Source organism: Triturus cristatus, unplaced genomic scaffold (assembly GCF_964204655.1).
Source record: "Triturus cristatus unplaced genomic scaffold, aTriCri1.1 SCAFFOLD_262, whole genome shotgun sequence".
Lineage (NCBI taxonomy): Eukaryota > Metazoa > Chordata > Amphibia > Caudata > Salamandridae > Triturus > Triturus cristatus.
Genome location: NW_028187334.1, coordinates 49,178 through 71,069, shown reverse-complemented (window position 1 = coordinate 71,069; position 21,892 = coordinate 49,178). Strand labels below are relative to the sequence as shown.

General features: G+C 43.5%; 14 non-coding genes across 14 annotated transcripts; all 14 read right to left on the bottom strand.

Moving 5' to 3' along the window:
* Window positions 1-275: 275 nt before the first annotated feature.
* Window positions 276-358, bottom strand: TRNAL-UAG (transfer RNA leucine (anticodon UAG)). The gene has a single exon. It is a non-coding gene; the product is annotated as a tRNA-Leu (tRNA).
* Window positions 359-1,651: 1,293 nt separating this feature from the next.
* Window positions 1,652-1,734, bottom strand: TRNAL-CAG (transfer RNA leucine (anticodon CAG)). Its single transcript has one exon. It is a non-coding gene; the product is annotated as a tRNA-Leu (tRNA).
* A 632-nt stretch (window positions 1,735-2,366) lies between these two features.
* TRNAL-UAG (transfer RNA leucine (anticodon UAG)) lies at window positions 2,367-2,449 on the bottom strand. The gene has a single exon. It is a non-coding gene; the product is annotated as a tRNA-Leu (tRNA).
* A 1,018-nt stretch (window positions 2,450-3,467) lies between these two features.
* On the bottom strand, window positions 3,468-3,550 carry TRNAL-AAG (transfer RNA leucine (anticodon AAG)). Its single transcript has one exon. It is a non-coding gene; the product is annotated as a tRNA-Leu (tRNA).
* A 186-nt stretch (window positions 3,551-3,736) lies between these two features.
* Window positions 3,737-3,819, bottom strand: TRNAL-CAG (transfer RNA leucine (anticodon CAG)). Its single transcript has one exon. It is a non-coding gene; the product is annotated as a tRNA-Leu (tRNA).
* Window positions 3,820-5,558: 1,739 nt separating this feature from the next.
* On the bottom strand, window positions 5,559-5,641 carry TRNAL-AAG (transfer RNA leucine (anticodon AAG)). Its single transcript has one exon. It is a non-coding gene; the product is annotated as a tRNA-Leu (tRNA).
* A 186-nt stretch (window positions 5,642-5,827) lies between these two features.
* Window positions 5,828-5,910, bottom strand: TRNAL-CAG (transfer RNA leucine (anticodon CAG)). Its single transcript has one exon. It is a non-coding gene; the product is annotated as a tRNA-Leu (tRNA).
* A 1,739-nt stretch (window positions 5,911-7,649) lies between these two features.
* On the bottom strand, window positions 7,650-7,732 carry TRNAL-UAG (transfer RNA leucine (anticodon UAG)). The gene has a single exon. It is a non-coding gene; the product is annotated as a tRNA-Leu (tRNA).
* A 2,008-nt stretch (window positions 7,733-9,740) lies between these two features.
* TRNAL-UAG (transfer RNA leucine (anticodon UAG)) lies at window positions 9,741-9,823 on the bottom strand. Its single transcript has one exon. It is a non-coding gene; the product is annotated as a tRNA-Leu (tRNA).
* Window positions 9,824-10,009: 186 nt separating this feature from the next.
* On the bottom strand, window positions 10,010-10,092 carry TRNAL-CAG (transfer RNA leucine (anticodon CAG)). Its single transcript has one exon. It is a non-coding gene; the product is annotated as a tRNA-Leu (tRNA).
* A 1,739-nt stretch (window positions 10,093-11,831) lies between these two features.
* On the bottom strand, window positions 11,832-11,914 carry TRNAL-AAG (transfer RNA leucine (anticodon AAG)). The gene has a single exon. It is a non-coding gene; the product is annotated as a tRNA-Leu (tRNA).
* A 2,993-nt stretch (window positions 11,915-14,907) lies between these two features.
* Window positions 14,908-14,990, bottom strand: TRNAL-UAG (transfer RNA leucine (anticodon UAG)). The gene has a single exon. It is a non-coding gene; the product is annotated as a tRNA-Leu (tRNA).
* Window positions 14,991-18,357: 3,367 nt separating this feature from the next.
* TRNAL-CAG (transfer RNA leucine (anticodon CAG)) lies at window positions 18,358-18,440 on the bottom strand. The gene has a single exon. It is a non-coding gene; the product is annotated as a tRNA-Leu (tRNA).
* A 632-nt stretch (window positions 18,441-19,072) lies between these two features.
* TRNAL-UAG (transfer RNA leucine (anticodon UAG)) lies at window positions 19,073-19,155 on the bottom strand. The gene has a single exon. It is a non-coding gene; the product is annotated as a tRNA-Leu (tRNA).
* Between the last annotated feature and the right edge of the window lie 2,737 nt (window positions 19,156-21,892).

Here is a 21,892-nt window from a genome sequence, read left to right as displayed (position 1 = left end):
TTGTCTACCAGATGCATGGCATTCTTCCAAATTTGCAGGGCCCGTCTGGCCAGGGCATACAAGAGCATGACTCTTCCAGATGACCTCTTACATGGGTCCTATGCTCATTTGGTAAGGATTGCGCTTTGTCAGCAAGACGTTATAGAACCTAAATATATGAGAAACCCCATCTCTCTTGACAAGAGGAGAACGGAATAACGTGCCAGGTGAAGACCAACAGCTGCAACTTCCATCAGATGTTAACCTGATAAAGGAGATTAAATCTCCAAAAGGCATGTCAGAAGTGGGATTCGAACCCACGCCTCCAAAGGAGACTGTGGCCTAAACACAGCGCCTTAGACCTCTCGGCCATCCTGACAGTATAGGCTTTTAAGAAATGAATAAAAGTTACTCAGAAACGTCTACCTCCATGCAAGCCTGAAATAATTTAAACCTTCAAACACAAGGTGCAACTTTATGCACAGCACAATAAACACAGAAGAACACATACGAAAGCACTTTATTTCACAGGTATACAGTTTTCATGCTTTTAGAACACCACATACCTCTCACCAGCTATTTAGGGTCCTGTATCCGACTCACAACATTTCCTTGCCTGCGACCTCTCTATCTACACAAACAACTACAGCACAGGAAGTAGGAAGGCAATAGGTGGGGCAGTTTATGCAAATTTATGCTGCCATTGTGCCTTGCAGATTCATGCAGGATTTCTAGATCCTTGCTGGATACAAGAGAGTAGGCCGTGTTCCAGATAAACTATCCCTAGCAGGGAAAGTCTGAGCACAGGCACTCTTTTGCTCTTTAGCCCCTGGCCTGGGACTCACTCTCACTTGCTGAGGCGTGAAATTCTGCATACCAACTTTGCACAGAAGGTATGTTTGTGGTTGTTTGGGGATGGGTGGGAGGTCAAGAGCAGGGAAAAGCAGGTCTCCTTCACTACTAGACTCCTCTTCTATGCCTCCCTGCCATTCACTCACTCTGTCTTTGTTTCATTCTCTCCTTCCACAACACTCCTTCTCACTCACTCGCTCTATCACTTGTATTTTTGCCCTTGCTCTGCATTCTATAGTGGAAACAGCTCTTGAATGAAGCATCTGAAAATGACGTGACATAAAATTTAAAACCTCCTTATTGGAAACCTAAAACATCACAAGACTTAATGTAACCCATTTCTTTCATAAAAAAGATTTTTAAAGTACCCCACAAAACAAATATAAAACACCACGAGTGCTAGAAGAATATTACATTAACGTTAAAGATAGAATAGGGCAAATGCATTTGCAGTTGAAACTGAAGTTTGGTACTTATTCAGATATTATTTACATTGCCAATTTTTAGCTGAGATTCTAAAGGAACTGAGAGAGAAAATGGAATTCAAGTTTTGTCAGAAGAGGAATTCGAACCCACGCCTCCAGGAGAGACTGTGGCCTTAAAGCAGCGCCTTAGACCACTCGGCCATCCTGACCCCATGCTGCTTTTTCATCTAAAGGGTGGGAAATATATTAGGAACCAAAAAATGCACAGAGCTTAGGCCAATAGTGGCTAGAGCAAGAAAAAAACTCACTGCACTCTTCCAAGAAGACAATCCTATAAGCCACTGCGAGGGAAATGATCATATTTCTCAAGAAAAAAAGTAGAGTAAACACAGGACTGTCAGAAGTGGGATTTGAACCCACACCTCCAGAGGAGACTGCGACCTGAACGCAGCGCCTTAGACCACTCGGCCATCCTGACTTGCTTTCCCAGTATCTTCCAGAGGCCAGACAGCCATGCAGGTGAGGTACTGAAAAGGAATGCCCTCAATTTATTTATCCTATTATATGCCCTTCCAACAGATCTTTGAACAATCTGTACAGAGCAGGACCTATGGAGAACTCTTTAGAACTTTGAGGCGAACAAAGAGAAAGTGCTATTCACCAGCCACTTGAACGGCTCAAAGCTGCTTTGAAATTGAGACAATAGCCACCTCTTGGCTGGCTAAAGCAATTTCAACAAGGGATCTCAAAGTCACAACATAGGGTGGAGTATGCAAATTTAAGCAGCCCCTGATCAAAGCCCTGAGGAAATTGCTGTAAGTGTGCTGGAGTCCAGTTGTCTACCAGATGAATGGCATTCTTCCAAATTTGCAGGGCCCGTCTGGCCAGGGCATACAAGAGCATGACTCTTCCAGATGACCTCTTACATGGGTCCTATGCTCATTTGGTAAGGATTGCGCTTTGTCAGCAAGACGTTATAGAACCTAAATATATGAGAAACCCCATCTCTCTTGACAAGAGGAGAACGGAATCACGTGCCAAGTGAAGACCAACAGATGCAACTTCCATCAGATGTTAACCTGATAAAGGAGATTAAATCTCCAAAAGGCATGTCAGAAGTGGGATTCGAACCCACGCCTCCAAAGGAGACTGTGGCCTAAACACAGCACCTTAGACCTCTCGGCCATCCTGACAGTATAGGCTTTTAAGAAATGAATAAAAGTTACTCAGAAACGTCTACCTCCATGCAAGCCTGAAATAATTTAAACCTTCAAACACAAGGTGCAACTTTATGCCCAGGACAATAAACACAGAAGAACACATACGAAAGCACTTTATTTCACAGGTATACAGTTTTCATGCTTTTAGAACACCACATACCTCTCACCAGCTATTTAGGGTCCTGTATCCGACTCACAACATTTCCTTGCCTGCGACCTCTCTCTCTACACAAACAACTACAGCACAGGAAGTAGGAAGGCAATAGGTGTGGCAGTTTATGCAAATTTATGCTGCCATTGTGCCTTGCAGATTCATGCAGGATTTCTAGATCCTTGCTGGATACAAGAGAGTAGGCCTTGTTCCAGATAAACTATCCCTAGCAGGGAAAGTCTGAGCACAGGGACTCTTTTGCTCTTTAGCCCCTGGCCTGGGACTCACCCTCACTTGCTGAGGCGTGAAATTCTGCATACAAACTTTGCACAGAAGGTATGTTTGTGGTTGTTTGGGGATGGGTGGGAGGTCAAGAGCAGGGAAAAGCAGGTCTCCTTCACTACTAGACTCCTCTTCTATGCCTCCCAGCCGTTCACTCACTCTGTCTTTGTTTCATTCTCTTCTTCCACAACACTCCTTCTCACTCACTCGCTCTATCACTTGTATTTTTGCCCTTGCTCTGCATTCTATAGTGGAAACATCTCTTGAATGAAGCATCTGAAAATGACGTGACATAAAATTTAAAACCTCCTTATTGGAAACCTAAAACATCACAAGACTTAATGTAACCCATTTCTTTCATAAAAAAGATTTTTAAAGTACCCCACAAAAGAAATATAAAACACCACGAGTGCTAGAAGAATATTACATTAACGTTAAAGATAGAATAGGGCAAATGCATTTGAAACTGAAGTTTGGTACTTATTCAGATATTATTTACATTGCCAATTTTTAGCTGAGATTCTAAAGGAACTGAGAGAGAAAATGGAATTCAAGTTTTGTCAGAAGTGGGATTCGAACCCACGCCTCCATGAGAGACTGCGGCCTTAACGCAGTGCCTTAGACCACTCGGCCATCCTGACCCCATGCTGCTTTTTCATCTAAAGGGTGAGAAAGATATTAGGAACCAAAAAATGCACAGAACTTAGGCCAATAGTGGCTAGAGCAAGAAAAAAACTCACTGCACTCTTCCAAGAAGACAATCCTATAAGCCACTGCGAGGGAAATGATCATATTTCTCAAGAAAAAAAGTAGAGTAAACACAGGACTGTCAGAAGTGGGATTTGAACCCACGCCTCCAGAGGAGACTGCGACCTGAACGCAGCGCCTTAGACCACTCGGCCATCCTGACTTGCTTTCCGAGCATCTACCAGAGGCCAAACAGCCATGCAGGTGAGGTACTGAAAAGGAATGCCCTCAATTTACTTATCCTATTATATGCACTTCCAACAGATCTTTGAACAATCTGTAGAGAGCAGGACCTATGGAGAACTCTTTAGAACTTTGAGGCGAACAAAGAGAAAGTGCTATTCACCAGCCACTTGAACGGCTCAAAGCTGCTTTGAAATTGAGACAATAGCCACCTGTTGGCTGGCTAAAGCAATTTCAACAAAGGATCTCAAAGTCACAACATAGGGTGGAGTATGCAAATTTAAGCAGCCCCTGATCAAAGCCCTAAGGAAATTGCTGTAAGTGTGCTGGAGTCCAGTTGTCTACCAGATGCATGGCATTCTTCCAAATTTGCAGGGCCCGTCTGGCCAGGGCATACAAGAGCATGACTCTTCCAGATGACCTCTTACATGGGTCCTATGCTCATTTGGTAAGGATTGCGCTTTGTCAGCAAGACGTTATAGAACCTAAATATATGAGAAACCCCATCTCTCTTGACAAGAGGAGAACGGAATAACGTGCCAGGTGAAGACCAACAGATGCAAATTCCATCAGATGTTGACCTGATAAAGGAGATTAAATCTCCAAAAGGCATGCCAGAAGTGGGATTCGAACCCATGCCTCCAAAGGAGACTGTGGCCTAAACACAGCACCTTAGACCTCTCGGCCATCCTGACATTATAGGCTTTTAAGAAATGAATAAAAGTTACTCAGAAACGTCTACCTCCATGCAAGCCTGAAATAATTTAAACCTTCAAACACAAGGTGCAACTTTATGCACAGGACAATAAACACAGAAGAACACATACGAAAGCACTTTATTTCACAGGTATACAGTTTTCATGCTTTTAGAACACCACATACCTCTCACCAGCTATTTAGGGTCCTGTATCCGACTCACAACATTTCCTTGCCTGCGACCTCTCTCTCTACACAAACAACTACAGCACAGGAAGTAGGAAGGCAATAGGTGGGGCAGTTTATGCAAATTTATGCTGCCAATGTGCCTTGCAGATTCATGCAGGATTTCTAGATCCTTGCTGGATACAAGAGAGTAGGACTTGTTCCAGATAAACTATCCCTAGCAGGGAAAGTCTGAGCACAGGCACTCTTTTGCTCTTTAGCCCCTGGCCTGGGACTCACCCTCACTTGCTGAGGAGTGAAATTCTGCATACCAACTTTGCACAGAAGGTATGTTTGTGGTTGTTTGGGGATGGGTGGGAGGTCAAGAGCAGGGAAAAGCAGGTCTCCTTCACTACTAGACTCCTCTTCTATGCCTCCCTGCTATTCACTCACTCTGTCTTTGTTTCATTCTCTCCTTCCACAATACTCCTTCTCACTCACTCGCTCTATCACTTGTATTTTTGCCCTTGCACTGCATTCTATAGTGGAAACATCTCTTGAATGAAGCATCTGAAAATGACGTGACATAAAATTTAAAACCTCCTTATTGGAAACCTAAAACATCACAAGACTTAATGTAACCCATTTCTTTCATAAAAAATATTTTTAAAGTACCCCACAAAAGAAATATAAAACACCACGAGTGCTAGAAGAATATTACATTAACGTTAAAGATAGAATAGGGCAAATGCATTTGCAGTTGAAACTGAAGTTTTGTACTTATTCAGATATTATTTACATTGCCAATTTTTAGCTGAGATTCTAAAGGAACTGAGAGAGAAAATGGAATTCAAGTTTTGTCAGAAGTGGGATTTGAACCCACGCCTCCAGGAGAGACTGCGGCCTTAACGCAGCGCCTTAGACCACTCGGCCATCCTGACCCCATGCTGCTTTTTCATCTAAAGGGTGAGAAAGATATTAGGAACCAAAAAATGCACAGAGCTTAGGCCAATAGTGGCTAGAGCAAGAAAAAAACTCACTGCACTCTTCCAAGAAGACAATCCTATAAGCCACTGCGAGGGAAATGATCATATTTCTCAAGAAAAAAATTAGAGTAAACACAGAACTGTCAGAAGTGGGATTTGAACCCACGCCTCCAGAGGAGACTGCGACCTGAACGCAGCGCCTTAGACCACTCGGCCATCCTGACTTGCTTTCCCAGCATCTTCCAGAGGCCAGACAGCCATGCAGGTGAGGTACTGAAAAGGAATGCCCTCAATTTATTTATCCTATTATATGCACTTCCAACAGATCTTTGAACAATCTGTACAGAGCAGGACCTATGGAGAACTCTTTAGAACTTTGAGGCGAACAAAGAGAAAGTGCTATTCACCAGCCACTTGAACGGCTCAAAGCTGCTTTGAAATTGAGACAATAGCCACCTCTTGGCTGGCTAAAGCAATTTCAACAAGGGATCTCAAAGTCACAACATAGGGTGGAGTATGCAAATTTAAGCAGCCCCTGATCAAAGCCCTGAGGAAATTGCTGTAAGTGTGCTGGAGTCCAGTTGTCCACCAGATGAATGGCATTCTTCCAAATTTGCAGGGCCCGTCTGGCCAGGGCATACAAGAGCATGACTCTTCCAGATGACCTCTTACATGGGTCCTATGCTCATTTGGTAAGGATTGCGCTTTGTCAGCAAGACGTTATAGAACCTAAATATATGAGAAACCCCATCTCTCTTGACAAGAGGAGAACGGAATAACGTGCCAGGTGAAGACCAACAGATGCAACTTCCATCAGATGTTAACCTGATAAAGGAGATTAAATCTCCAAAAGGCATGTCAGAAGTGGGATTCAAACCCACGGCTCCAAAGGAGACCGTGGCCTAAACACAGCGCCTTAGACCTCTCGGCCATCCTGACAGTATAGGCTTTTAAGAAATGAATAAAAGTTACTCAGAAACGTCTACCTCCATGCAAGCCTGAAATAATTTAAACCTTCAAACACAAGGTGCAACTTTATGCACAGGACAATAAACACAGAAGAACACATACGAAAGCACTTTATTTCACAGGTTTACAGTTTTCATGCTTTTAGAACACCACATACCTCTCACCAGCTATTTAGGGTCCTGTATCCGACTCACAACATTTCCTTGCCTGCGACCTCTCTCTCTACACAAACAACTACAGCACAGGAAGTAGGAAGGCAATAGGTGGGGCAGTTTATGCAAATTTATGCTGCCAATGTGCCTTGCAGATTCATGCAGGATTTCTAGATCCTTGCTGGATACAAGAGAGTAGGCCTTGTTCCAGATAAACTATCCGTAGCAGGGAAAGTCTGAGCACAGGCACTCTTTTGCTCTTTAGCCCCTGGCCTGGGACTCACCCTCACTTGCTGAGGAGTGAAATTCTGCATGCCAACTTTGCACAGAAGGTATGTTTGTGGTTGTTTGGGGATGGGTGGGAGGTCAAGAGCAGGGAAAAGCAGGTCTCCTTCACTACTAGACTCCTCTTCTATGCCTACCTGCCATTCACTCACTCTGTCTTTGTTTCATTCTCTCCTTCCACAACACTCCTTCTCACTCACTCGCTCTATCACTTGTATTTTTGCCCTTGCTCTGCATTCAATAGTGGAAACATCTCTTGAATGAAGCATCTGAAAATGACGTGACATAAAATTTAAAACCTCCTTATTGGAAACCTAAAACATCACAAGACTTAATGTAACCCATTTCTTTCATAAAAAAGATTTTTAAAGTACCCCACAAAAGAAATATAAAACACCACGAGTGCTAGAAGAATATTACATTAACGTTAAAGATAGAATAGGGCAAATGCATTTGCAGTTGAAACTGAAGTTTGGTACTTATTCAGATATTATTTACATTGCCAATTTTTAGCTGAGATTCTAAAGGAACTGAGAGAGAAAATGGAATTAAAGTTTTGTCAGAAGTGGGATTTGAACCCACGCCTCCAGGAGAGACTGCGGCCTAAACGCAGCGCCTTAGACCACTCGGCCATCCTGACCCCATGCTACTTTTTTATCTAAAGGGTGAGAAAGATATTAGGAACCAAAAAATGCACAGAGCTTAGGCCAATAGTGGCTAGAGCAAGAAAAAAACTCACTGCACTCTTCCAAGAAGACAATCCTATAAGCCACTGCGAGGGAAATGATCATATTTCTCAAGAAAATAATTAGAGTAAACACAGGACTTTCAGAAGTGGGATTTGAACCCACGCCTCCAGAGTAGACTGCGACCTGAACGCAGCACCTTAGACCACTCGGCCATCCTGACTTGCTTTCCCAGCATCTTCCAGAGGCCAGACAGCCATGCAGGTGAGGTACTGAAAAGGAATGCCCTCAATTTATTTATCCTATTATATGCACTTCCAACAGATCTTTGAACAATTTGTACAGAGCAGGACCTGTGGAGAACTCTTTAGAACTTTGAGGCGAACAAAGAGAAAGTGCTATTCACCAGCCACTTGAACGGCTCAAAGCTGCTTTGAAATTGAGACAATAGCCACCTCTTGGCTGGCTAAAGGAATTTCAACAAGGGATCTCAAAGTCACAACATAGGGTGGAGTATGCAAATTTAAGCAGCCCCTGATCAAAGCCCCAAGGAAATTGCTGTAAGTGTGCTGGAGTCCAGTTGTCTACCAGATGCATGGCATTCTTCCAAATTTGCAGGGCCCGTCTGGCCAGGGCATACAAGAGCATGACTCTTCCAGATGACCTCTTACATGGGTCCTATGCTCATTTGGTAAGGATTGCGCTTTGTCAGCAAGACGTTATAGAACCTAAATATATGAGAAACCCCATCTCTCTTGACAAGAGGAGAACGGAATAACGTGCCAGGTGAAGACCAACAGATGCAACTTCCATCAGATGTTAACCTGATAAAGGAGATTAAATCTCCAAAAGGCATGTCAGAAGTGGGATTCGAACCCATGCCTCCAAAGGAGACGGTGGCCTAAACACAGCACCTTAGACCTCTCGGCCATCCTGACAGTATAGGCTTTTAAGAAATGAATAAAAGTTACTCAGAAACGTCTACCTCCATGCAAGCCTGAAATAATTTAAACCTTCAAACACAAGGTGCAACTTTATGCACAGGACAATAAACACAGAAGAACACATACGAAAGCACTTTATTTCACAGGTATACAGTTTTCATGCTTTTAGAACACCACATACCTCTCACCAGCTATTTAGGGTCCTGTATCCGACTCACAACATTTCCTTGCCTGCGACCTCTCTCTCTACACAAACAACTACAGCACAGGAAGTAGGAAGGCAATAGGTGGGGCAGTTTATGCAAATTTATGCTGCCAATGTGCCTTGCAGATTCATGCAGGATTTCTAGATCCTTGCTGGATACAAGAGAGTAGGCCTTGTTCCAGATAAACTATCCCTAGCAGGGAAAGTCTGAGCACAGGCACTCTTTTGCTCTTTAGCCCCTGGCCTGGGACTCACCCTCACTTGCTGAGGCGTGAAATACTGCATACCAACTTTGCACAGAAGGTATGTTTGTGGTTGTTTGGGGATGGGTGGGAGGTCAAGAGCAGGGAAAAGCAGGTCTCCTTCACTACTAGACTCCTCTTCTATGCCTCCCTGCCATTCACTCACTCTGTCTTTGTTTCATTCTCTCCTTCCACAACACTCCTTCTCACTCACTCGCTCTATCACTTGTATTTTTGCCCTTGCTCTGCATTCTATAGTGGAGACATCTCTTGAATGAAGCATCTGAAAATGACGTGACATAAAATTTAAAACCTCCTTATTGGAAACCTAAAACATCACAAGACTTAATGTAACCCATTTCTTTCATAAAAAAGATTTTTAAAGTACCCCACAAAAGAAATATAAAACACCACGAGTGCTAGAAGAATATTACATTAACGTTAAAGATAGAATAGGGCAAATGCATTTGCAGTTGAAACTGAAGTTTGGTACTTATTCAGATATTATTTACATTGCCAATTTTTAGCTGAGATTCTAAAGGAACTGAGAGAGAAAATGGAATTCAAGTTTTGTCAGAAGTGGGATTCGAACCCACGCCTCCAGAAGAGACTGCGGCCTAAACGCAGCGCCTTAGACCACTCGGCCATCCTGACCCCATGCTACTTTTTCATCTAAAGGGTGAGAAAGATATTAGGAACCAAAAAATGCACAGAGCTTAGGCCAATAGTGGCTAGAGCAAGAAAAAAACTCACTGCACTCTTCCAAGAAGACAATCCTATAAGCCACTGCGAGGGAAATGATCATATTTCTCAAGAAAAAAAGTAGAGTAAACACAGGACTGTCAGAAGTGGGATTTGAACCCACGCCTCCAGAGGAGACTGCGACCTGAACGCAGCGCCTTAGACCACTCGGCCATCCTGACTTGCTTTCCCAGCATCTTCCAGAGGCCAGACAGCCATGCAGGTGAGGTACTGAAAAGGAATGCCCTCAATTTATGTATCCTATTATATGCACTTCCAACAGATCTTTGAACAATTTGTACAGAGCAGGACCTGTGGAGAACTCTTTAGAACTTTGAGGCGAACAAAGAGAAAGTGCTATTCACCAGCCACTTGAACGGCTCAAAGCTGCTTTGAAATTGAGACAATAGCCACCTCTTGGCTGGCTAAAGGAATTTCAACAAGGGATCTCAAAGTCACAACATAGGGTGGAGTATGCAAATTTAAGCAGCCCCTGATCAAAGCCCTAAGGAAATTGCTGTAAGTGTGCTGGAGTCCAGTTGTCTACCAGATGCATGGCATTCTTCCAAATTTGCAGGGCCCGTCTGGCCAGGGCATACAAGAGCATGACTCTTCCAGATGACCTCTTACATGGGTCCTATGCTCATTTGGTAAGGATTGCGCTTTGTCAGCAAGACGTTATAGAACCTAAATATATGAGAAACCCCATCTCTCTTGACAAGAGGAGAACGGAATAACGTGCCAGGTGAAGACCAACAGATGCAACTTCCATCAGATGTTAACCTGATAAAGGAGATTAAATCTCCAAAAGGCATGTCAGAAGTGGGATTCGAACCCATGCCTCCAAAGGAGACGGTGGCCTAAACACAGCACCTTAGACCTCTCGGCCATCCTGACAGTATAGGCTTTTAAGAAATGAATAAAAGTTACTCAGAAACGTCTACCTCCATGCAAGCCTGAAATAATTTAAACCTTCAAACACAAGGTGCAACTTTATGCACAGGACAATAAACACAGAAGAACACATACGAAAGCACTTTATTTCACAGGTATACAGTTTTCATGCTTTTAGAACACCACATACCTCTCACCAGCTATTTAGGGTCCTGTATCCGACTCACAACATTTCCTTGCCTGCGACCTCTCTCTCTACACAAACAACTACAGCACAGGAAGTAGGAAGGCAATAGGTGGGGCAGTTTATGCAAATTTATGCTGCCAATGTGCCTTGCAGATTCATGCAGGATTTCTAGATCCTTGCTGGATACAAGAGAGTAGGCCTTGTTCCAGATAAACTATCCCTAGCAGGGAAAGTCTGAGCACAGGCACTCTTTTGCTCTTTAGCCCCTGGCCTGGGACTCACCCTCACTTGCTGAGGCGTGAAATTCTGCATACCAACTTTGCACAGAAGGTATGTTTGTGGTTGTTTGGGGATGGGTGGGAGGTCAAGAGCAGGGAAAAGCAGGTCTCCTTCACTACTAGACTCCTCTTCTATGCCTCCCTGCTATTCACTCACTCTGTCTTTGTTTCATTCTCTCCTTCCACAATACTCCTTCTCACTCACTCGCTCTATCACTTGTATTTTTGCCCTTGCACTGCATTCTATAGTGGAATCATCTCTTGAATGAAGCATCTGAAAATGACGTGACATAAAATTTAAAACCTCCTTATTGGAAACCTAAAACATCACAAGACTTAATGTAACCCATTTCTTTCATAAAAAAGATTTTTAAAGTACCCCACAAAAGAAATATAAAACACCACGAGTGCTAGAAGAATATTACATTAACGTTAAAGATAGAATAGGGCAAATGCATTTGCAGTTGAAACTGAAGTTTGGTACTTATTCAGATATTATTTACATTGCCAATTTTTAGCTGAGATTCTAAAGGAACTGAGAGAGAAAATGGAATTCAAGTTTTGTCAGAAGTGGGATTTGAACCCACGCCTCCAGGAGAGACTGCGGCCTTAACGCAGCGCCTTAGACCACTCGGCCATCCTGACCCCATGCTGCTTTTTCATCTAAAGGGTGATAAAGATATTAGGAACCAAAAAATGCACAGAGCTTAGGCCAATAGTGGCTAGAGCAAGAAAAAAACTCACTGCACTCTTCCAAGAAGACAATCCTATAAGCCACTGCGAGGGAAATGATCATATTTCCTCAAGAAAAAAATTAGAGTAAACACAGGACTGTCAGAAGTGGGATTTGAACCCACGCCTCCAGATGAGACTGCAACCTGAACGCAGCGCCTTAGACCACTCGGCCATCCTGACTTGCTTTCCCAGCATCTTCCAGAGGCCAGACAGCCATGCAGGTGAGGTACTGAAAAGGAATGCCCTCAATTTATTTATCCTATTATATGCACTTCCAACAGATCTTTGAACAATCTGTACAGAGCAGGACCTATGGAGAACTCTTTAGAACTTTGAGGCGAACAAAGAGAAAGTGCTATTCACCAGCCACTTGAACGGCTCAAAGCTGCTTTGAAATTGAGACAATAGCCACCTCTTGGCTGGCTAAAGCAATTTCAACAAGGGATCTCAAAGTCACAACATAGGGTGGAGTATGCAAATTTAAGCAGCCCCTGATCAAAGCCCTGAGGAAATTGCTGTAAGTGTGCTGGAGTCCAGTTGTCCACCAGATGAATGGCATTCTTCCAAATTTGCAGGGCCCGTCTGGCCAGGGCATACAAGAGCATGACTCTTCCAGATGACCTCTTACATGGGTCCTATGCTCATTTGGTAAGGATTGCGCTTTGTCAGCAAGACGTTATAGAACCTAAATATATGAGAAAGCCCATCTCTCTTGACAAGAGGAGAACGGAATAACGTGCCAGGTGAAGACCAACAGATGCAACTTCCATCAGATGCTAACCTGATAAAGGAGATTAAATCTCCAAAACGCATGTCAGAAGTGGGATTCGAACCCACGGCTCCAAAGGAGACCGTGGCCTAAACACAGCGCCTTAGACCTCTCGGCCATCCTGACAGTAAAGGCTTTTAAGAAAAGAATAAAAGTTACTCAGAAACGTCTAGCTCCATGCAAGCCTGAAATAATTTAAACCTTCAAACACAAGGTGCAACTTTATGCACAGGACAATAAACACAGAAGAACACATACGAAAGCACTTTATTTCACAGGTATACAGTTTTCATGCTTTTAGAACACCACATACCTCTCACCAGCTATTTAGGGTCCTGTATCCGACTCACAACATTTCCTTGCCTGCGACCTCTCTCTCTACACAAACAACTACAGCACAGGAAGTAGGAAGGCAATAGGTGGGGCAGTTTATGCAAATTTATGCTGCCAATGTGCCTTGCAGATTCATGCAGGATTTCTAGATCCTTGCTGGATACAAGAGAGTAGGCCTTGTTCCAGATAAACTATCCGTAGCAGGGAAAGTCTGAGCACAGGCACTCTTTTGCTCTTTAGCCCCTGGCCTGGGACTCACCCTCACTTGCTGAGGAGTGAAATTCTGCATGCCAACTTTGCACAGAAGGTATGTTTGTGGTTGTTTGGGGATGGGTGGGAGGTCAAGAGCAGGGAAAAGCAGGTCTCCTTCACTACTAGACTCCTCTTCTATGCCTCCCTGCCATTCACTCACTCTGTCTTTGTTTCATTCTCTCCTTCCACAACACTCCTTCTCACTCACTCGCTCTATCACTTGTATTTTTGCCCTTGCTCTGCATTCAATAGTGGAAACATCTCTTGAATGAAGCATCTGAAAATGACGTGACATAAAATTTAAAACCTCCTTATTGGAAACCTAAAACATCACAAGACTTAATGTAACCCATTTCTTTCATAAAAAAGATTTTTAAAGTACCCCACAAAAGAAATATAAAACACCACGAGTGCTAGAAGAATATTACATTAACGTTAAAGATAGAATAGGGCAAATGCATTTGCAGTTGAAACTGAAGTTTGGTACTTATTCAGATATTATTTACATTGCCAATTTTTAGCTGAGATTCTAAAGGAAATGAGAGAGAAAATGGAATTCAAGTTTTGTCAGAAGTGGGATTCGAACCCACGCCTCCAGGAGAGACTGCGGCTTAAACGCAGCGCCTTAGACCACTCGGCCATCCTGACCCCATGCTACTTTTTCATCTAAAGGGTGAGAAAGATATTAGGAACCAAAAAATGCACAGAGCTTAGGCCAATAGTGGCTAGAGCAAGAAAAAAACTCACTGCACTCTTCCAAGAAGACAATCCTATAAGCCACTGCGAGGGAAATGATCATATTTCTCAAGAAAATAATTAGAGTAAACAAAGGACTTTCAGAAGTGGGATTTGAACCCACGCCTCCAGAGGAGACTGCGATCTGAACGCAGCACCTTAGACCACTCGGCCATCCTGACTTGCTTTCCCAGCATCTTCCAGAGGCCAGACAGCCATGCAGGTGAGGTACTGAAAAGGAATGCCCTCAATTTATTTATCCTATTATATGCACTTCCAACAGATCTTTGAACAATCTGTACAGAGCAGGACCTATGGAGAACTCTTTAGAACTTTGAGGCGAACAAAGAGAAAGTGCTATTCACCAGCCACTTGAACGGCTCAAAGCTGCTTTGAAATTGAGACAATAGCCACCTCTTGGCTGGCTAAAGCAATTTCAACAAGGGATCTCAAAGTCACAACATAGGGTGGAGTATGCAAATTTAAGCAGCCCCTGATCAAAGCCCTAAGGAAATTGCTGTAAGTGTGCTGGAGTCCAGTTGTCTACCAGATGCATGGCATTCTTCCAAATTTGCAGGGCCCGTCTGGCCAGGGCATACAAGAGCATGACTCTTCCAGATGACCTCTTACATGGGTCCTATGCTCATTTGGTAAGGATTGCGCTTTGTCAGCAAGACGTTATAGAACCTAAATATATGAGAAACCCCATCTCTCTTGACAAGAGGAGAACGGAATAACGTGCCAGGTGAAGACCAACAGATGCAACTTCCATCAGATGTTAACCTGATAAAGGAGATTAAATCTCCAAAAGGCATGTCAGAAGTGGGATTCGAACCCACGCCTCCAAAGGAGACTGTGGACTAAACACAGCGCCTTAGACCTCTCGGCCATCCTGACAGTATAGGCTTTTAAGAAATGAATAAAAGTTACTCAGAAACGTCTACCTCCATGCAAGCCTGAAATAATTTAAACCTTCAAACACAAGGTGCAACTTTATGCACAGGACAATAAACACAGAAGAACACATACGAAAGCACTTTATTTCACAGGTATACAGTTTTCATGCTTTTAGAACACCACATACCTCTTACCAGCTATTTAGGGTCCTGTATCCGACTCACAACATTTCCTTGCCTGCGACCTCTCTCTCTACACAAACAACTACAGCACAGGAAGTAGGAAGGCAATAGGAGGGGCAGTTTATGCAAATTTATGCTGCCATGGTGCCTTGCAGATTCATGCAGGATTTCTAGATCCTTGCTGGATACAAGAGAGTAGGACTTGTTCCAGATAAACCATCCCTAGCAGGGAAAGTCTGAGCACAGGCACTCTTTTGCTCTTTAGCCCCTGGCCTGGGACTCACCCTCACTTGCTGAGGCGTGAAATTCTGCATACCAACTTTGCACAGAAGGTATGTTTGTGGTTGTTTGGGGATGGGTGGGAGGTCAAGAGCAGGGAAAAGCAGGTCTCCTTCACTACTAGACTCCTCTTCTATGCCTCCCTGCTATTCACTCACTCTGTCTTTGTTTCATTCTCTCCTTCCACAACAATCCTTCTCACTCACTCGCTCTATCACTTGTATTTTTGCCCTTGCTCTGCATTCTATAGTGGAAACATCTCTTGAAAGAAGCATCTGAAAATGACGTGATATAAAATTTAAAACCTCCTTATTGGAAACCTAAAACATCACAAGACTTAATGTAACCCATTTCTTTCATAAAAAAGATTTTTAAAGTACCCCACAAAAGAAATATAAAACACCACGAGTGCTAGAAAAATATTACATTAACGTTAAAGATAGAATAGGGCAAATGCATTTGCAGTTGAAACTGAAGTTTGGTACTTATTCAGATATTATTTACATTGCCAATTTTTAGCTGAGATTCTAAAGGAACTGAGAGAGAAAATGGAATTCAAGTTTTGTCAGAAGTGGGATTTGAACCCATGCCTCCAGGAGAGACTGCGGCCTTAACGCAGTGCCTTAGACCACTCGGCCATCCTGCTTTTTCATCTAAAGGGTGAGAAAGATATTAGGAACCAAAAAATGCACAGAGCTTAGGCCAATAGTGGCTAGAGCAAGAAAAAAACTCACTGCACTCTTCCAAGAAGACAATCCTATAAGCCACTGCGAGGGAAATGATCATATTTCTCAAGAAAATAATTAGAGTAAACACAGGACTTTCAGAAGTGGGATTTGAACCCACGCCTCCAGAGGAGACTGCGATCTGAACGCAGCACCTTAGACCACTCGGCCATCCTGACTTGCTTTCCCAGCATCTTCCAGAGGCCAGACAGCCATGCAGGTGAGGTACTGAAAAGGAATGCCCTCAATTTATTTATCCTATTATATGCACTTCCAACAGATCTTTGAACAATCTGTACAGAGCAGGACCTATGGAGAACTCTTTAGAACTTTGAGGCGAACAAAGAGAAAGTGCTATTCACCAGCCACTTGAACGGCTCAAAGCTGCTTTGAAATTGAGACAATAGCCACCTCTTGGCTGGCTAAAGCAATTTCAACAAGGGATCTCAAAGTCACAACATAGGGTGGAGTATGCAAATTTAAGCAGCCCCTGATCAAAGCCCTAAGGAAATTGCTGTAAGTGTGCTGGAGTCCAGTTGTCTACCAGATGCATGGCATTCTTCCAAATTTGCAGGGCCCGTCTGGCCAGGGCATCCAAGAGCATGACTCTTCCAGATGACCTCTTACATGGGTCCTATGCTCATTTGGTAAGGATTGCGCTTTGTCAGCAAGACGTTATAGAACCTAAATATATGAGAAACCCCATCTCTCTTGACAAGAGGAGAACGGAATAACGTGCCAGGTGAAGACCAACAGATGCAACTTCCATCAGATGTTAACCTGATAAAGGAGATTAAATCTCCAAAAGGCATGTCAGAAGTGGGATTCGAAGCCACGCCTCCAAAGGAGACAGTGGACTAAACACAGCGCCTTAGACCTCTCGGCCATCCTGACAGTATAGGCTTTTAAGAAATGAATAAAAGTTACTCAGAAACGTCTACCTCCATGCAAGCCTGAAATAATTTAAACCTTCAAACACAAGGTGCAACTTTATGCACAGGACAATAAACACAGAAGAACACATACGAAAGCACTTTATTTCACAGGTATACAGTTTTCATGCTTTTAGAACACCACATACCTCTCACCAGCTATTTAGGGTCCTGTATCCGACTCACAACATTTCCTTGCCTGCGACCTCTCTCTCTACACAAACAACTACAGCACAGGAAGTAGGAAGGCAATAGGAGGGGCAGTTTATGCAAATTTATGCTGCCAAGGTGCCTTGCAGATTCATGCAGGATTTCTAGATCCTTGCTGGATACAAGAGAGTAGGACTTGTTCCAGATAAACTATCCCTAGCAGGGAAAGTCTGAGCACAGGCACTCTTTTGCTCTTTAGCCCCTGGCCTGGGACTCACCCTCACTTGCTGAGGCATGAAATTCTGCATACCAACTTTGCACAGAAGGTATGTTTGTGGTTGTTTGGGGATGGGTGGGAGGTCAAGAGCAGGGAAAAGCAGGTCTCCTTCACTACTAGACTCCTCTTCTATGCCTCCCTGCCATTCACTCACTCTGTCTTTGTTTCATTCTCTCCTTCCACAACACTCCTTCTCACTCACTCGCTCTATCACTTGTATTTTTGCCCTTGCTCTGCATTCTATAGTGGAAACATCTCTTGAATGAAGCATCTGAAAATGACGTGACATAAAATTTAAAACCTCCTTATTGGAAACCTAAAACATCACAAGACTTAATGTAACCCATTTCTTTCATAAAAAAGATTTTTAAAGTACCCCACAAAAGAAATATAAAACACCACGAGTGCTAGAAGAATATTACATTAACGTTAAAGATAGAATAGGGCAAATGCATTTGAAACTGAAGTTTGGTACTTATTCAGATATTATTTACATTGCCAATTTTTAGCTGAGATTCTAAAGGAACTGAGAGAGAAAATGGAATTCAAGTTTTGTCAGAAGTGGGATTCGAACCCACGCCTCCATGAGAGACTGCGGCCTTAACGCAGCGCCTTAGACCACTCGGCCTTCCTGACCCCATGCTGCTTTTTCATCTAAAGGGTGAGAAAGATATTAGGAACCAAAAAATGCACAGAGCTTAGGCCAATAGTGGCTAGAGCAAGAAAAAAACTCACTGCACTCTTCCAAGAAGACAATCCTATAAGCCACTGCGAGGGAAATGATCATATTTCTCAAGAAAAAAAGTAGAGTAAACAGAGGACTGTCAGAAGTGGGATTTGAACCCACGCCTCCAGAGGAGACTGCGACCTGAACGCAGCGCCTTAGACCACTCGGCCATCCTGACTTGCTTTCCCAGCATCTACCAGAGGCCAAACAGCCATGCAGGTGAGGTACTGAAAAGGAATGCCCTCAATTTACTTATCCTATTATATGCACTTCCAACAGATCTTTGAACAATCTGTACAGAGCAGGACCTATGGAGAACTCTTTAGAACTTTGAGGCGAACAAAGAGAAAGTGCTATTCACCAGCCACTTGAACGGCTCAAAGCTGCTTTGAAATTGAGACAATAGCCACCTCTTGGCTGGCTAAAGCAATTTCAACAAAGGATCTCAAAGTCACAACATAGGGTGGAGTATGCAAATTTAAGCAGCCCCTGATCAAAGCCCTAAGGAAATTGCTGTAAGTGTGCTGGAGTCCAGTTGTCTACCAGATGCATGGCATTCTTCCAAATTTGCAGGGCCCGTCTGGCCAGGGCATACAAGAGCATGACTCTTCCAGATGACCTCTTACATGGGTCCTATGCTCATTTGGTAAGGATTGCGCTTTGTCAGCAAGACGTTATAGAACCTAAATATATGAGAAACCCCATCTCTCTTGACAAGAGGAGAACGGAATAACGTGCCAGGTGAAGACCAACAGATGCAACTTCCATCAGATGTTAACCTGATAAAGGAGATTAAATCTCCAAAAGGCATGCCAGAAGTGGGATTCGAACCCACGCCTCCAAAGGAGACTGTGGCCTAAACACAGCACCTTAGACCTCTCGGCCATCCTGACAGTATAGGCTTTTAAGAAATGAATAAAAGTTACTCAGAAACGTCTACCTCCATGCAAGCCTGAAATAATTTAAACCTTCAAACACAAGGTGCAACTTTATGCACAGGACAATAAACACAGAAGAACACATACGGAAGCACTTTATTTCACAGGTATACAGTTTTCATGCTTTTAGAACACCACATACCTCTCACCAGCTATTTAGGGTCCTGTATCCGACTCACAACATTTCCTTGCCTGCGACCTCTCTCTCTACACAAACAACTACAGCACAGGAAGTAGGAAGGCAATAGGTGGGGCAGTTTATGCAAATTTATGCTGCCAATGTGCCTTGCAGATTCATGCAGGATTTCTAGATCCTTGCTGGATACAAGAGAGTAGGACTTGTTCCAGATAAACTATCCCTAGCCGGGAAAGTCTGAGCACAGGCACTCTTTTGCTCTTTAGCCCCTGGCCTGGGACTCACCCTCACTTGCTGAGGCGTGAAATTCTGCATACCAACTTTGCACAGAAGGTATGTTTGTGGTTGTTTGGGGATGGGTGGGAGGTCAAGAGCAGGGAAAAGCAGGTCTCCTTCACTACTAGACTCCTCTTCTATGCCTCCCTGCTATTCACTCACTCTGTCTTTGTTTCATTCTCTCCTTCCACAATACTCCTTCTCACTCACTCGCTCTATCACTTGTATTTTTGCCCTTGCTCTGCATTCTATAGTGGAAACATCTCTTGAATGAAGCATCTGAAAATGACGTGACATAAAATTTAAAACCTCCTTAATGGAAACCTAAAACATCACAAGACTTAATGTAACCCATTTCTTTCATAAAAAAGATTTTTAAAGTACCCCACAAAAGAAATATAAAACACCACGAGTGCTAGAAGAATATTACATTAACGTTAAAGATAGAATAGGGCAAATGCATTTGCAGTTGAAACTGAAGTTTGGTACTTATTCAGATATTATTTACATTGCCAATTTTTAGCTGAGATTCTAAAGGAACTGAGAGAGAAAATGGAATTCAAGTTTTGTCAGAAGTGGGATTTGAACCCACGCCTCCAGGAGAGACTGCTGCCTTAACGCAGTGCCTCAGACCACTCGGCCATCCTGACCCCATGCTGCTTTTTCATCTAAAGGGTGATAAAGATATTAGGAACCAAAAAATGCACAGAGCTTAGGCCAATAGTGGCTAGAGCAAGAAAAAAACTCACTGCACTCTTCCAAGAAGACAATCCTATAAGCCACTGCGAGGGAAATGATCATATTTCTCAAGAAAAAAATTAGAGTAAACACAGGACTGTCAGAAGTGGGATTCGAACCCACGCCTCCAGAGGAGACTGCGACCTGAACGCAGCGCCTTAGACCACTCGGTCATCCTGACTTGCTCTCCCAGCATCTTCCAGAGGCCAGACAGCCATGCAAGTGAGGTACTGAAAAGGAATGCCCTCAATTTATTTATCCTATTATATGCACTTCCAACAGATCTTTGAACAATCTGTACAGAGCAGGACCTATGGAGAACTCTTTAGAACTTTGAGGCGAACAAAGAGAAAGTGCTATTCACCAGCCACTTGAACGGCTCAAAGCTGCTTTGAAATTGAGACAATAGCCACCTCTTGGCTGGCTAAAGCAATTTCAACAAGGGATCTCAAAGTCACAACATAGGGTGGAGTATGCAAATTTAAGCAGCCCCTGATCAAAGCCCTGAGGAAATTGCTGTAATTGTGCTGGAGTCCAGTTGTCCACCAGATGAATGGCATTCTTCCAAATTTGCAGGGCCCGTCTGGCCAGGGCATACAAGAGCATGACTCTTCCAGATGACCTCTTACATGGGTCCTATGCTCATTTGGTAAGGATTGCGCTTTGTCAGCAAGACGTTATAGAACCTAAATATATGAGAAAGCCCATCTCTCTTGACAAGAGGAGAACGGAATAACATGCCAGGTGAAGACCAACAGATGCAACTTCCATCAGATGTTAACCTGATAAAGGAGATTAAATCTCCAAAAGGCATGTGAGAAGTGGGATTCGAACCCACGGCTCCAAAGGAGACCGTGGCCTAAACACAGCGCCTTAGACCTCTCGGCCATCCTGACAGTATAGGCTTTTAAGAAATGAATAAAAGGTACTCAGAAACGTCTACCTCCATGCAAGCCTGAAATAATTTAAACCTTCAAACACAAGGTGCAACTTTATGCACAGGACAATAAACACAGAAGAACACATACGAAAGCACTTTATTTCACAGGTATACAGTTTTCATGCTTTTAGAACACCACATACCTCTCACCAGCTATTTAGGGTCCTGTATCCGACTCACAACATTTCCTTGCCTGCGACCTCTCTCTCTACACAAACAACTACAGCACAGGAAGTAGGAAGGCAATAGGTGGGGCAGTTTATGCAAATTTATGCTGCCAATGTGCCTTGCAGATTCATGCAGGATTTCTAGATCCTTGCTGGATACAAGAGAGTAGGCCTTGTTCCAGATAAACTATCCGTAGCAGGGAAAGTCTGAGCACAGGCACTCTTTTGCTCTTTAGCCCCTGGCCTGGGACTCACCCTCACTTGCTGAGGAGTGAAATTCTGCATGCCAACTTTGCACAGAAGGTATGTTTGTGGTTGTTTGGGGATGGGTGGGAGGTCAAGAGCAGGGAAAAGCAGGTCTCCTTCACTACTAGACTCCTCTTCTATGCCTCCCTGCCATTCACTCACTCTGTCTTTGTTTCATTCTCTCCTTCC